This window comes from Myodes glareolus, chromosome 24, assembly GCF_982192425.1.
Source record: "Myodes glareolus chromosome 24, mMyoGla1.1, whole genome shotgun sequence".
Taxonomy (NCBI): domain Eukaryota; kingdom Metazoa; phylum Chordata; class Mammalia; order Rodentia; family Cricetidae; genus Myodes; species Myodes glareolus.
In genome coordinates this window covers 23,695,836-23,706,928 of record NC_142049.1, presented here as the reverse complement: position 1 = coordinate 23,706,928, position 11,093 = coordinate 23,695,836, and the positions used below count along the sequence as shown (strand labels likewise).

Genomic DNA, 11,093 nt, shown 5'->3' with positions numbered 1-11,093 from the left:
TGTTTTGTGGAAGCAGGATCTCCACTGAACCTTGAGTTCATCTATTGGGCTAGGCTGGCTGGCTGCAAACCCCAGGTATCTATTGGGCTACACTGGTTGGATGTAAACCCCAGGTATCTTTCCAAGCTTTCTGAGTGGACAACAGGAATCTGAAGTCCATCCTCATTCATGAGTGGCGAGCACTTGATGCTGACTGGGCTATCTTCCCAGACCTTAAAGTTCTAAATCTGCATCTGAGAAGCTTTAAAAAAATATTATTACAAACATGGAAAACAGTGAAAGAACCATCATCCTTTTCTGATAAGAGGTGGTAGACCACTAAGATGGGCCTAAACCATGAACATTTAGCATCAACTGGAAAAAAAGCCGCCCGTACTCCACACAGAGCCTTTCCTATTAACCCATTTAAACATGATGGGGAAAGTATTTGGTCACAATTTTCAGATCAACTTTCCCCCAGGCCTCCTGGGAGCCTCCAGTTTTATCCCATCTCCTGTATGCCTGCTGGAAAGGCACGTGACTTCTTTGTCTCTCAAAATAAGAACCAGGCTCCTTGGCCCCAGTGAGGCAAGAAAGCGATTACGTGCACACCAATCTCTTCCACAGGCTGGAAGTGGAGACTATGGTGCACAGACAAGCTGTCTTGATTTCCATCGGAGTTCCTCAGGCCGGGCTGGCTGTGCTCGCCCAATCCCTTTCACCATTTCCTGAGGTTTTGTAGGTGACAGGGAAGAGACAACCAGACAGGTAAATTGATAACTGGGACAAGTCAGAGGAAATCTTACTTTCATTTGTTGGGAGCTTCGCAGTGGCACATCCAGCATATTTCCCTGTCAATGTAGTGGCAGCTTTGTCAAGACGGGTGAAGCCGTTAAGTGAATTCAGGCGCTGGTGCCTTTCGCATATTTCTACCAGGTTTCCAGAGCGGCATCTGCTGCCAATCACAGAGGTTTGCTTGTGAGGAACACTGAGAGGGGATATAAATCTTACCCTAATTCCCTAAGCTGAAAGGATGAAGGGAAGAAGGCAGGGAGAGCCAAGGAAATGCATATACCTTGATAAGTGAGCAAATACATCATCCATGTGCATTAATAACTGAGTACTTCTAGCAAGTGTAGTACATCTGCTGAGAGCTGCAGAGTGGGCTTCTCTGTAGATTCCCAAGCTTTTCTCCCCTTTGAAGAAAATTCTGTCACGCCACTCACATCTGTAAATTAGTAAAGCAGGGTTCCTGTCCCTAAAATGAAGTCAGAGCCCCAAGCAAAGAAGCCCCCCACATTGCCTGAGACCATCTCCAGCTTTGGCAACGTACCCAGAGCAATTCCTTAAAGCACAAGCCATTGTTTCTACTGCCCCAGCTTGTGAAGGCTCTGCTGACCTTCTAGTAGCATCATTTCCAGGGAGAGTTCTGGTGGAATAGAGCAAGCCCAGGACAGAGTGCTGGCTGCAGGGCCCTTTCGTGATGTGTTAAGCTCCATTTTGGAGCATAATCTGATTACTGTGCAGCCTCTGACCTGCTCCGTTGATGTCCCAGAGTCTGTGCTTACCAGTCCTTAATGACTGGCCTGGTGTCCTCCCTTGAATCCTCACCCTGACTCCCAGGCCTGCATTGTCATGGACCATTACCACCACCCTAGGGATATTGGTGTGGGAGAATTATCTGTATTCTGTCAATCATATTTTAATAAAACGCTGATTGGCCAGGCAGACAGTATAGGCAGGAAAGCCAGACAGGAAGTAGGGGTGGAGCAAAGAGACTGGGAGTATTCTGGAAGCAGAACCTCCCTAGCCACTCCTGCGCAGATCACCGAAGAAGCAACATGTAAGCTGCCCCCGCTGGAAAAGGTACTGAGCCATTATGGCTAACATAGATGAGAATAATGGGTTAATATAAGTTATAAGAGTTAACAAGAAGCCTGACCTAATGAGCCAATCAGTTTATAATCTTATGGAGTCCTGTGTGTAATTTCTCGTTGGGATTTGCCGGCTGTTGGGGTACCGGGCGGGACGGAAACCCCAACAAGCCGGCCCCTCATGCTACAAATGGCGCCAACGTGTGGACAACTGTATCCACATAAAGCCTGAGACAGCTTGGGGAGTAATTCTAGAACAAAATAACAGCATTGCATGGTTTCTTGGTAGCAGCAATTTCTCGGGTCTGCTCTGTTTGCTAGAGCAAGCAAGCACTCTCATCTAAGGGAGGCTTCCTGACTCAGCCTTAGCTGCAAAACCTTGCAGCTCATTAAGAGGTCCTGCCACGAAACACTTAAATGCTGTTGGTGAAAAACTGAACACATGCTTTTCGGTTTTCAGTCGTAGCAGGAAAAAAGCTGTGCTGTTTTAAAATGCCGGCTTTCTGGGCTGTCCTGCCAGAGCAAACTCTGACTCTTTCAGACAGGCAGTCCTACTAAGTGTGGTCTGTGAGCAGAATGCTCCAGCTTACTTGCTAACAAGGACCTTGAAACGCCATAGAGTTGTGGCAACAAAAATGGCTACAGCCAGTACCTCCGTAGAGGCTGGAAAGTTAAGGATCTAGCCTTCAAAGCCACGGCTTTCCGTATTGCTTTGTAAATTAAAGGCTCATGTGGTCAAAAAAGAGAGATATACAGTAAAGAGAGATTCAAAGAGAAAGAAAACCTCTAAATGGTTTACAGTATGTTAAAAATATATGCAGGTTTAAAGTTAAAGTTCTTAAAGTTAAAAGGAAAGAAAGAGAGTAGTTGGGTGTGATGGTACACACCTTTAATCCCAATGCCTGGGAGGCAGAGGCATATTGACCTCTGTGACTTCAAGGGGCAGAGGTAGATTGACCTCTGTGACCTCAAGGTGTGGTAGAACACGCCTTTAATCCCAATGCCTGGGAGGCAGAGACAGATCTCTGTGAGTTCAAGGTGTGGTAGCATACACCTTTAATCCCAGCACTGGGGAGGCAGAGACAGGCGGATCTCTGTGAGTTCAAGGACGGCCTGCTCTACAGAGTTATTCCAGGACAAAGATATATACAGAGAACCTGTCTCAAAAAGCCAAAAGTTAAAAGTAAAATTAAAAGAAATAGAGGTTGAAATAAAGCCACATAAAGATGGAAAATACACAGAGAATCTTGATACTGTATGCTATTATGCTCTCTTTAAATTGTTTGAATGCTGAGGAAGGAGAAACAGCTGCTAAAAGACTTTTGTTTATAAATGCTGCAGAATTAATCCAAGATAGACATTTTGAAAATACCTTGGCTTCAAAACTGAAGTCAAAAGGTATGTTACTTTGGAGAAGAGATTTTGCTTTTGTTTCCACAGAAAATGAGAGGCTATGGATTCATTCTGAATTAAGAAAAATCAGTTTTGATCAAGGGAGGCCACCTGAAAAATCTCTGACAGGAACAGATGGCCCAGATGTCTAAATTCTACATCCAAAACAGATTCAAGACTGTCGCCTGAGATGATCGAGACTCACAGGATACTCCAGTCAGGACTTGAATTATAACTCTAAGTTTTCTTTAGGTCCCCATAAGATCATCAGCGCCCCCAACCAGCAGGAAGTAGCCTGAAATACTACGCCCACATTCCCAACAAATGGACTATGGGTATTTTCTTTTGTTTAAAAAAAAAAAAAAGAGGGAAATGGTGTGGGAGAATTATCTGTATTCTGTCAATCATATTTTAATAAAACGCTGATTGGCCAGGCAGACAGTATAGGCAGGAAAGCCAGACAGGAAGTAGGGGTGGAGCAAAGAGACTGGGAGTATTCTGGAAGCAGAACCTCCCTAGCCACTCCTGCGCAGATCACCGAAGAAGCAACATGTAAGCTGCCCCCGCTGGAAAAGGTACTGAGCCATTATGGCTAACATAGATGAGAATAATGGGTTAATATAAGTTATAAGAGTTAACAAGAAGCCTGACCTAATGAGCCAATCAGTTTATAATCTTATGGAGTCCTGTGTGTAATTTCTCGTTGGGATTTGCCGGCTGTTGGGGTACCGGGCGGGACGGAAACCCCAACAAGCCGGCCCCTCATGCTACAGGATATGAGCTTCTAGGGGAAGTATGATGGACTCATAGCGGTCAACTTCAGTTGTTCCTTACAAGGCCATTCACTCAGCAGAAGGCTCCAAGTAGGCTGGCTGGCCAGCATGTTTTAGGTAGCCATTTGTGTCCACGTGCTCAGAACTAGGATTCCAAAAACCACCACTACTGGCATTCTATTACACAGAATCAGGAAATCAAACTCGGGTCCTCGTGCTTGCAAAGTAAGCAATTTGGTCGTGGAAGTATCTGCCCAGGCTTAACATTAGCATTTCTATCTGGCTTCTGATATCTCAGTTATTTACTAGACGGGTGATCTTGACAGCCCCTAGGTTTCTATAAGCCTCATCTTTCATCTGTAAAGCACAACGGCAGAGATGACATTTGTGACACTTATACACGGTAACACACGAGGTGGGAAATCTGTTCTAAGGCATGCGTATTACCATGCTTGTTTATAAAACATTTAAGCCCAAGAGGCTCTTACGAGTAGAGCCTTCACAATCATTGAGGAACAGGGACAATAGCAAGATGTTCTGGCACAGGTCTAGTCTACTGCCATCCGTCATTTATCTGTCTATAATTGCACACACACACACACGCACACACACGCACACACTCATGAACACACATAGATACACGCACTCATGTGCGTGTGTGGGACACTTGAGGATACTGCAGATGGGATTTGAAGATTTGAAGCTGGGGAGGTTTGACAATCCCTAGAATATAATGTGACGAACCTTATACGAACTGTCATGTGCTTATATCCTCCCCAAGTTTATTAATTTTGGTCATTATGCTCATTCATTCACATCCTTATTAGTTTTAGCATATAACCAATAGTCCTTGCAATCCAGCAAGTGCCAGACACCGAGTTAGATGTTGAAACTGCTTTGAAAAAAATTCATAGTCTTTGCCCTTGAAAAGTTCATGGTTCCTCCATGAAGCTATTTGGCAAACAGTTTCAATGTGATTCAGTATGAAATAAACTTAACATTCGTTGGAATAAATACTGCTATGCAGGATCCTGAACCTAGCTCTCCACAGTCTCACAACTGACTGTTTAGGAGATGATAAGTAACTCAGCTTCCCCAAAGGAATAGCAACCCACTGTTTCTCACCATGTGTAGTAATGACATATACAGTCATCAAAGATGTCACTCAAAACATGCTGTGCCATACTTGGTTTTCCCCCAGTGGCCTGTCGGAGACAACGTTTTCAAAGTGCAAAGCCCAAGGCTTCTCAGCAGTATATTAGAGCTTTCTTTAGACTTATTTACTTTTATTTTATGAGTATGTATATGTGTTCGTGCTTGCATGTATATTTGTGTACTGTGTACTTTAGGAGTACAAAAAAGTACATCACATCCCCTAGAATCAGGAGTGACAGGCAGTTAGCTGTGTGCTGCCATATTGATACTGGAGACTCAGGTCCTCTGCAAGAACAGTAAATGCTGAGCCCTCTCCCCGGACCATAAAGCCATGCTTCTAACATTGTTGTAAGTGGTAGTGTTTTATTTATTTTGTTGTAGATGGCGGTGTTTTACTGTTTTGCAGTGGGTGGCAGGGTTCTATTTGTTTTTGTTTTTTTTGTGGAGAATGAGTTTTACTCTATAGTCCCAGTCTGGCCCAGAACAGGTGATCCTTCAACCTTAGCCTCTAGCACTCACTACCACATCCTATTGAAGGTCATTCATGATCTGAGCCTGGCCAACAGAGAATAATGAATACTGTAGTTAGAGGCTGGTTGTTTGTTCCCGGTTGCCCAGAACCGAAATAATCTGTATCAGTTGAAACACCGCTTGACAAATCAATAAGCATATTGCTACCTAGCTCTTATATCTTAAATTAACCCATTTCTATTCATCTGTGTATCATCATGTGGTTGTGGCCAACCAGTAAGTTTCCATCTGTTGTCGGGCATCTGTCTCCTGCAGCGGCTACATGGCATCTGTTTGACTCTGCTTTTCTCTCCTCCTCTATCTGGAATTCCTTCCTTGCCCTATTCTGCATGTATTACAGATATAAGTGGTACACGTTTGCTTTGACATACATGCTAATGCTCTAATTTTATCATTTACCATTGTGGACCGCAGTCAAAGCATCATCACACTATAGACTATTTTATGCCAGTTAAAATAGAGTGCTTCAAAAAAAGGCAAAAACAAGGATATGAAGGTAAAAAAAAAATGTGACTACAATTACTGGGTTGTAGATAATCAATGTAAAAATAATAGGATTAAAAGCAAAAAAGTGTGCATTTTAAAAATTTCTCTGAGTTTTAGATATGTTTTTCACTGTCATGTTGATAGTACCTATACTTAAATGTCTCTCAAATATCTCAGACCTAACAAGTTGAGACAGGACAATCTTTATTTCCAAGTCAGCCTCTAACACACACACACACACACACACACACACACACACATATTCTAATCAGTCTCTCACACACGCACATCTTACACACACTATATATATATACATATATATATACACACAATAATATATTCTAAACAGTCTCTCATACATGTACATCATACACACACACACTATATATATATATATATACAGTAATATATTCTAATCAGTCTCTCACACATGCACATCATACACACACACTACATACATACATATATATATATATATATATATATATATATATAGAGAGAGAGAGAGAGAGAGAGAGAGAGAGAGAATGAGAGAGAGGAAATGAGAGAGAGAAAGCAAGAGAGCGATTGCTTTGAATCACATCTTTCCTGTCTTGGTAAATGACTTTATTATCCAGTTTTTCAAATCAGAAATTTATTCTATACTTTATTCCAGTTACTTCTAATGAATCAGGCATTGTGGTAATTAATACTGATGATCAACTGAATTGGGTCTGAGTCAACTGAGAGACATATCAATGGGCAGTCCCTGGAGGATTAAGTGTCAGGGTAGGCCCTCCTGCAGAGTGGGCAGCACCTTCTGTCAGTGGCCCAGAGATAAGGAATTCCCAAGGAAGAGTTACTGTTTTGTGCCTATTCACTTCAGCCCTTGCTAGTGAGAGCTTCTACTCCGCAGCTTATGCTGACACTGTTCTTCACAGATAACCGAATGCAGCTTTACCATCATTCCAGCATGGACTGCAGACTGCAGACTACTGCTTCTTCAAAAATCTATCTATCTATCTATCTATCTATCTATCTATCTATCTATCTATCTATCTATCTATCTATCTATCTACCTATCTATCTATCTATCTATCTATCTATCTATTTACCTATCTATCTATCTATCTATCTATCTATCTATTCATTTTTGTCACAAATATCAGGTCCTTCATGCTCTCTTTGCCTCCTCCAAGTCTAACATGGTAGTGACTTTCTAATGTTGCTAAATCCCAAGTTTTCCCATTGCTCCCTAATTGGCACCTGAGCTCCTTTGTCCCACATGCATCCAATCCCTCTATGCTGAATATTATTACTTTAGACTTCCACATCATTTTCTCAGTGTTATAATCAACACATGCAAAGAACAAGTCCACTACTGTTGGAATCTTCTTGTAAACTGCAGTAGGGATAGTTTGGCTCTAAAGTGAACTTCCCTTTCAGGAATTAGATGGTGTTGAGGAATGGTCCATGGGTCTTCTCTTTCAGAATGACCTGTAACCATATATATATATGTATATATATAACCATATATATATGTATATATATATATACATATATATATGTATATATATATGTATATATATATTATTCTAAAGTACCTACTTCTAGACTCATCTTTAACTGGCTAAGTCAGAATCTTCAAGGACTATAGCTGGGGAATCTCTTATGTCAGCCAACTGCCTAAGAGTCTTATACAAAGCAATGCTGAAAGTCAAGGACTTACCAGTTTTATCTTGTTAGAACTGTTTTGGAGAGGAAAGGGGGGAGAGAAACAATGTTTTTATTAAGTCATTCTACTAACTGTTTCGTGTCATTTATTTTGAGAAATACCATCTGTCAAATCAAGATGTTTTGATGTTTGTTAATTTTTAAAATATTACACTTCATGAATATTACAGACATAAACTAAGTCTTGAGCACAACTAAACACATTGCTCATGTCACTAAGAAACACCACAACCCACAAAACAGTGGTTAGATGAAACCCAAACCAAATTTTCATGCCTCTCTTGCCAGCCCAATGGTGAGCAGATCTGATTTTATCATCCCCTAAGAAAAATTAACTTGTCTGAGGGGTAGCATGGATTTTCATTACATTTCCAGTAAAAGTAAATTTCAAGGAATTATTTCAAATACATATCATCTAATATTTCCCCCAAACACTAAACAGATAGAGTGGTCTGATGATTAAATACAATAACAATCTCCCTTTAGTTCAGGTTCTTCCAAGAAGCAAAATTTGAGACAAACACTTGGCTGTGAGTCCCTTGTTTTTTTTTTTTTTTTTAAAAAAAAAATGAAACTCAAAGTGAAAGAGGAGGAAAGCATGCAAAGAAAAGGTCAACCCAAGAGGGAGTGTGCTTTGAAATGGGTTGTAACTAAGGGACTGAGGCTGGACCACAGAAGTGATAGTTCCGTGATGCAAGCAGGATAAATGCACTGCAGACCCATCTCCATGTTAGATAGGAGGTGGGGCATGCATGACTGTTCAATGGTGCCTGGACTTCCCCTACTCAGGTTATACGAATAGACAAGAATGAACAACAGCAACCAATCCAGGCAATGATCACCTAATAATGCTCGTCATGAGAATGAGACACACTGTTGAGCTGAGATAGACTGGCAACATGTAGGTACACCTGCTCTTGGTGGGCAGTTGAATCACTGTATAAAACAGTGAAGTAAAAATAAGAAACAGTTCCAGCGAGATCTGATGTATCATTTCTTAAGTTCTTTAATAATTAACAGAAATGAAACTCAATGCAAAGTCTTGTGGGTTTTTTTCAAACACACCAACTACAAATATTCTAGTGTCATAGGTTTTTGTTTGGTTTGGTTTGGTTTTTAACCTTGATTCTATTTATGTCAGCCCATCTCTTCTTATCCTGGCCCAATGTGAAACATTTGTCCCTTACGTGGTTAACATCTAAAACTTGGAAAGCACCCATGAGATATAAAAGCGCAGATTAAAATAAATTCTCAACAATGTAAAATGAACCACTGCCCCTATGTCTTGGCATTGTTTACTGGGTAACTGGCTAGAGTCTTGTTGGACATTGAGCAGATTACGGAGTTGCCACCAAAAGGTCTCTGAAGCATGGGTTGCTTTTGTATCACTGGTGATAACATAAGCTGTGGTTGGAACTGGCTGAAAAGAACAAGATGTGCCTCTTCTGTTTTCCTAACATAAGCACCGTGAGTCATTTCTCCTGACTCTGGATGATCTCAAAGTCTTCACTAGCCTTCTCTGCCCTACTTTGCCTTCCTTCTTCAAGTTCCTTACAATGCCTCCTCCTTTCTTCCATTACTCTATTTTTCCATAGGGAAAGATGGAAATAGCATCTCCTGCTACATTTCTTTTAGTGTGGAGCCATTTATTTTTTTGTCAATAGCTTTTTCCTTTCCTCTATCTTTTCTCTCTCTCTTTTTTTTTTTTTATAAATTCTCATGTTCCAGGTTGAACTCCCTCTTGTGCATTCTCATTCAAAGCTCGACGACTGTGCAGCTTCCTCAGCCCCTCCTGTGTTTTAATTCACAAGTTCTAGCTGAGAATTCTGCTGGCAGTCACTTCTGCTTTCAGCTCTGGGTTATAACCTGAGTCTTGGTCTTCTTGGTGAGAACATAGACCCTGGTGTTTGTCAGCCTGGGGTTGTGTCCTGCCCCTCCCACTTATACACACCATCACTTTCCCTTATCATTACTGTGAAACCTAAATGAGGTCCCATAAAGGAAAGACTGAGCATTGTGGGAGGGGCTGATGATGACCATTGTCCTGATTTAGTATTGTTCTCGATGTGCATTTTAATCTCATCCTTTAGATGTTTATCTAAGAGTTTAACGATAAATGTCAAGACCAGATTACTGGGAACACAGGAGCTTTAAATCTGTTTTGTCAGCCAGTTGGAAACAGAGGAGCTTTGACCTATACTGCAATAACTGGGTGTGCAGAGACCTGCAAACAGAAACAAGTCTGAGCAAGTGTGGTTAGCGACAAATGCGGGCAACAGAAGCAAGCTTGAGAAGCCGGGGAGCAAAACCCTCAGACTCAGCAGTCAGTAGACAAATCCAGAGTGGGAGGTCCCCAGACACGAATGGTTCTTCACTGAGTTTTTCAAAACCAGAAACGGCAAAAAGGGCATGCGTGCATGAAGAATACAGCTTCGTAAGTGCCATGTAGGTAACTACCGGCCCTGTTTTCTGTTTTTTAGTCCCACCGAAAGTGCAGTCAGTACTTCAAAGCACAAGGAAACCATCGAACAGAAAGAAATGGTTCCCGAAAAGATAAGAAAACAGAGGCTGCCCTCTGGGTAGTGACTTAGTGGTAAAGTGCTTCCTTAGTTAGTACTGAGACCACCTGGGTTTCTGTTCCCAGAACCAGAGGCAAAACTATAGAAGGGTGGGCAGAAGGTTATCCTCTGGGATCTAAACTGTTGACACCTCTGGTGCCTGTGAATGGGTTGTGCCGAAGGGTGAAACAGAGGTTCTTTAAGGGTAGAAAGGAGAGCTTGGGAGTTCCTCAAACACCCAAGCATCTTTGTACCGTGAAGGAGGCAGAATTGGATTTTGGTAAAGGACTGGCAGGAATCTAAGCAATGACCTGGATTCTATTTGAGGAGAGATTAGAATAACAAGTGGAGTCCACAGCTAGAAACTGGGGGGTGAAAGCATATTTGGGAGCTAACAGTTCACAGAATTTTTCTAGACTTCGCACTGAAAATGGCTGCTGGATGTGTTAAGCATCAAATCTGACGTTGGGTTTTCTGTCAGCTGCACAGGATGGCCTCATAGAATATAGACTCTGACCTCTGTGAATGGCTTGCTGGACAGCAGTGTGCTTAAGTTTTAAGCAGTGTGCCTATCCTAAAGTTTGAGAAAAAAAAGGAAGAAGTCTTGGTGTTATTCTTAGTATTTGGTACAG

The 11,093-nt window shown here is 41.7% G+C and overlaps 1 long non-coding RNA gene across 1 annotated transcript; it reads left to right on the top strand.

Moving 5' to 3' along the window:
- The first annotated feature begins 1,666 nt into the window (after nt 1-1,666).
- On the top strand, nt 1,667-3,922 carry LOC148117980 (uncharacterized). Its single transcript, XR_015736365.1, has 2 exons — nt 1,667-2,891; nt 2,961-3,922. It is a non-coding gene; the product is annotated as an uncharacterized LOC148117980 (long non-coding RNA).
- The last annotated feature ends 7,171 nt before the right edge of the window (nt 3,923-11,093 follow it).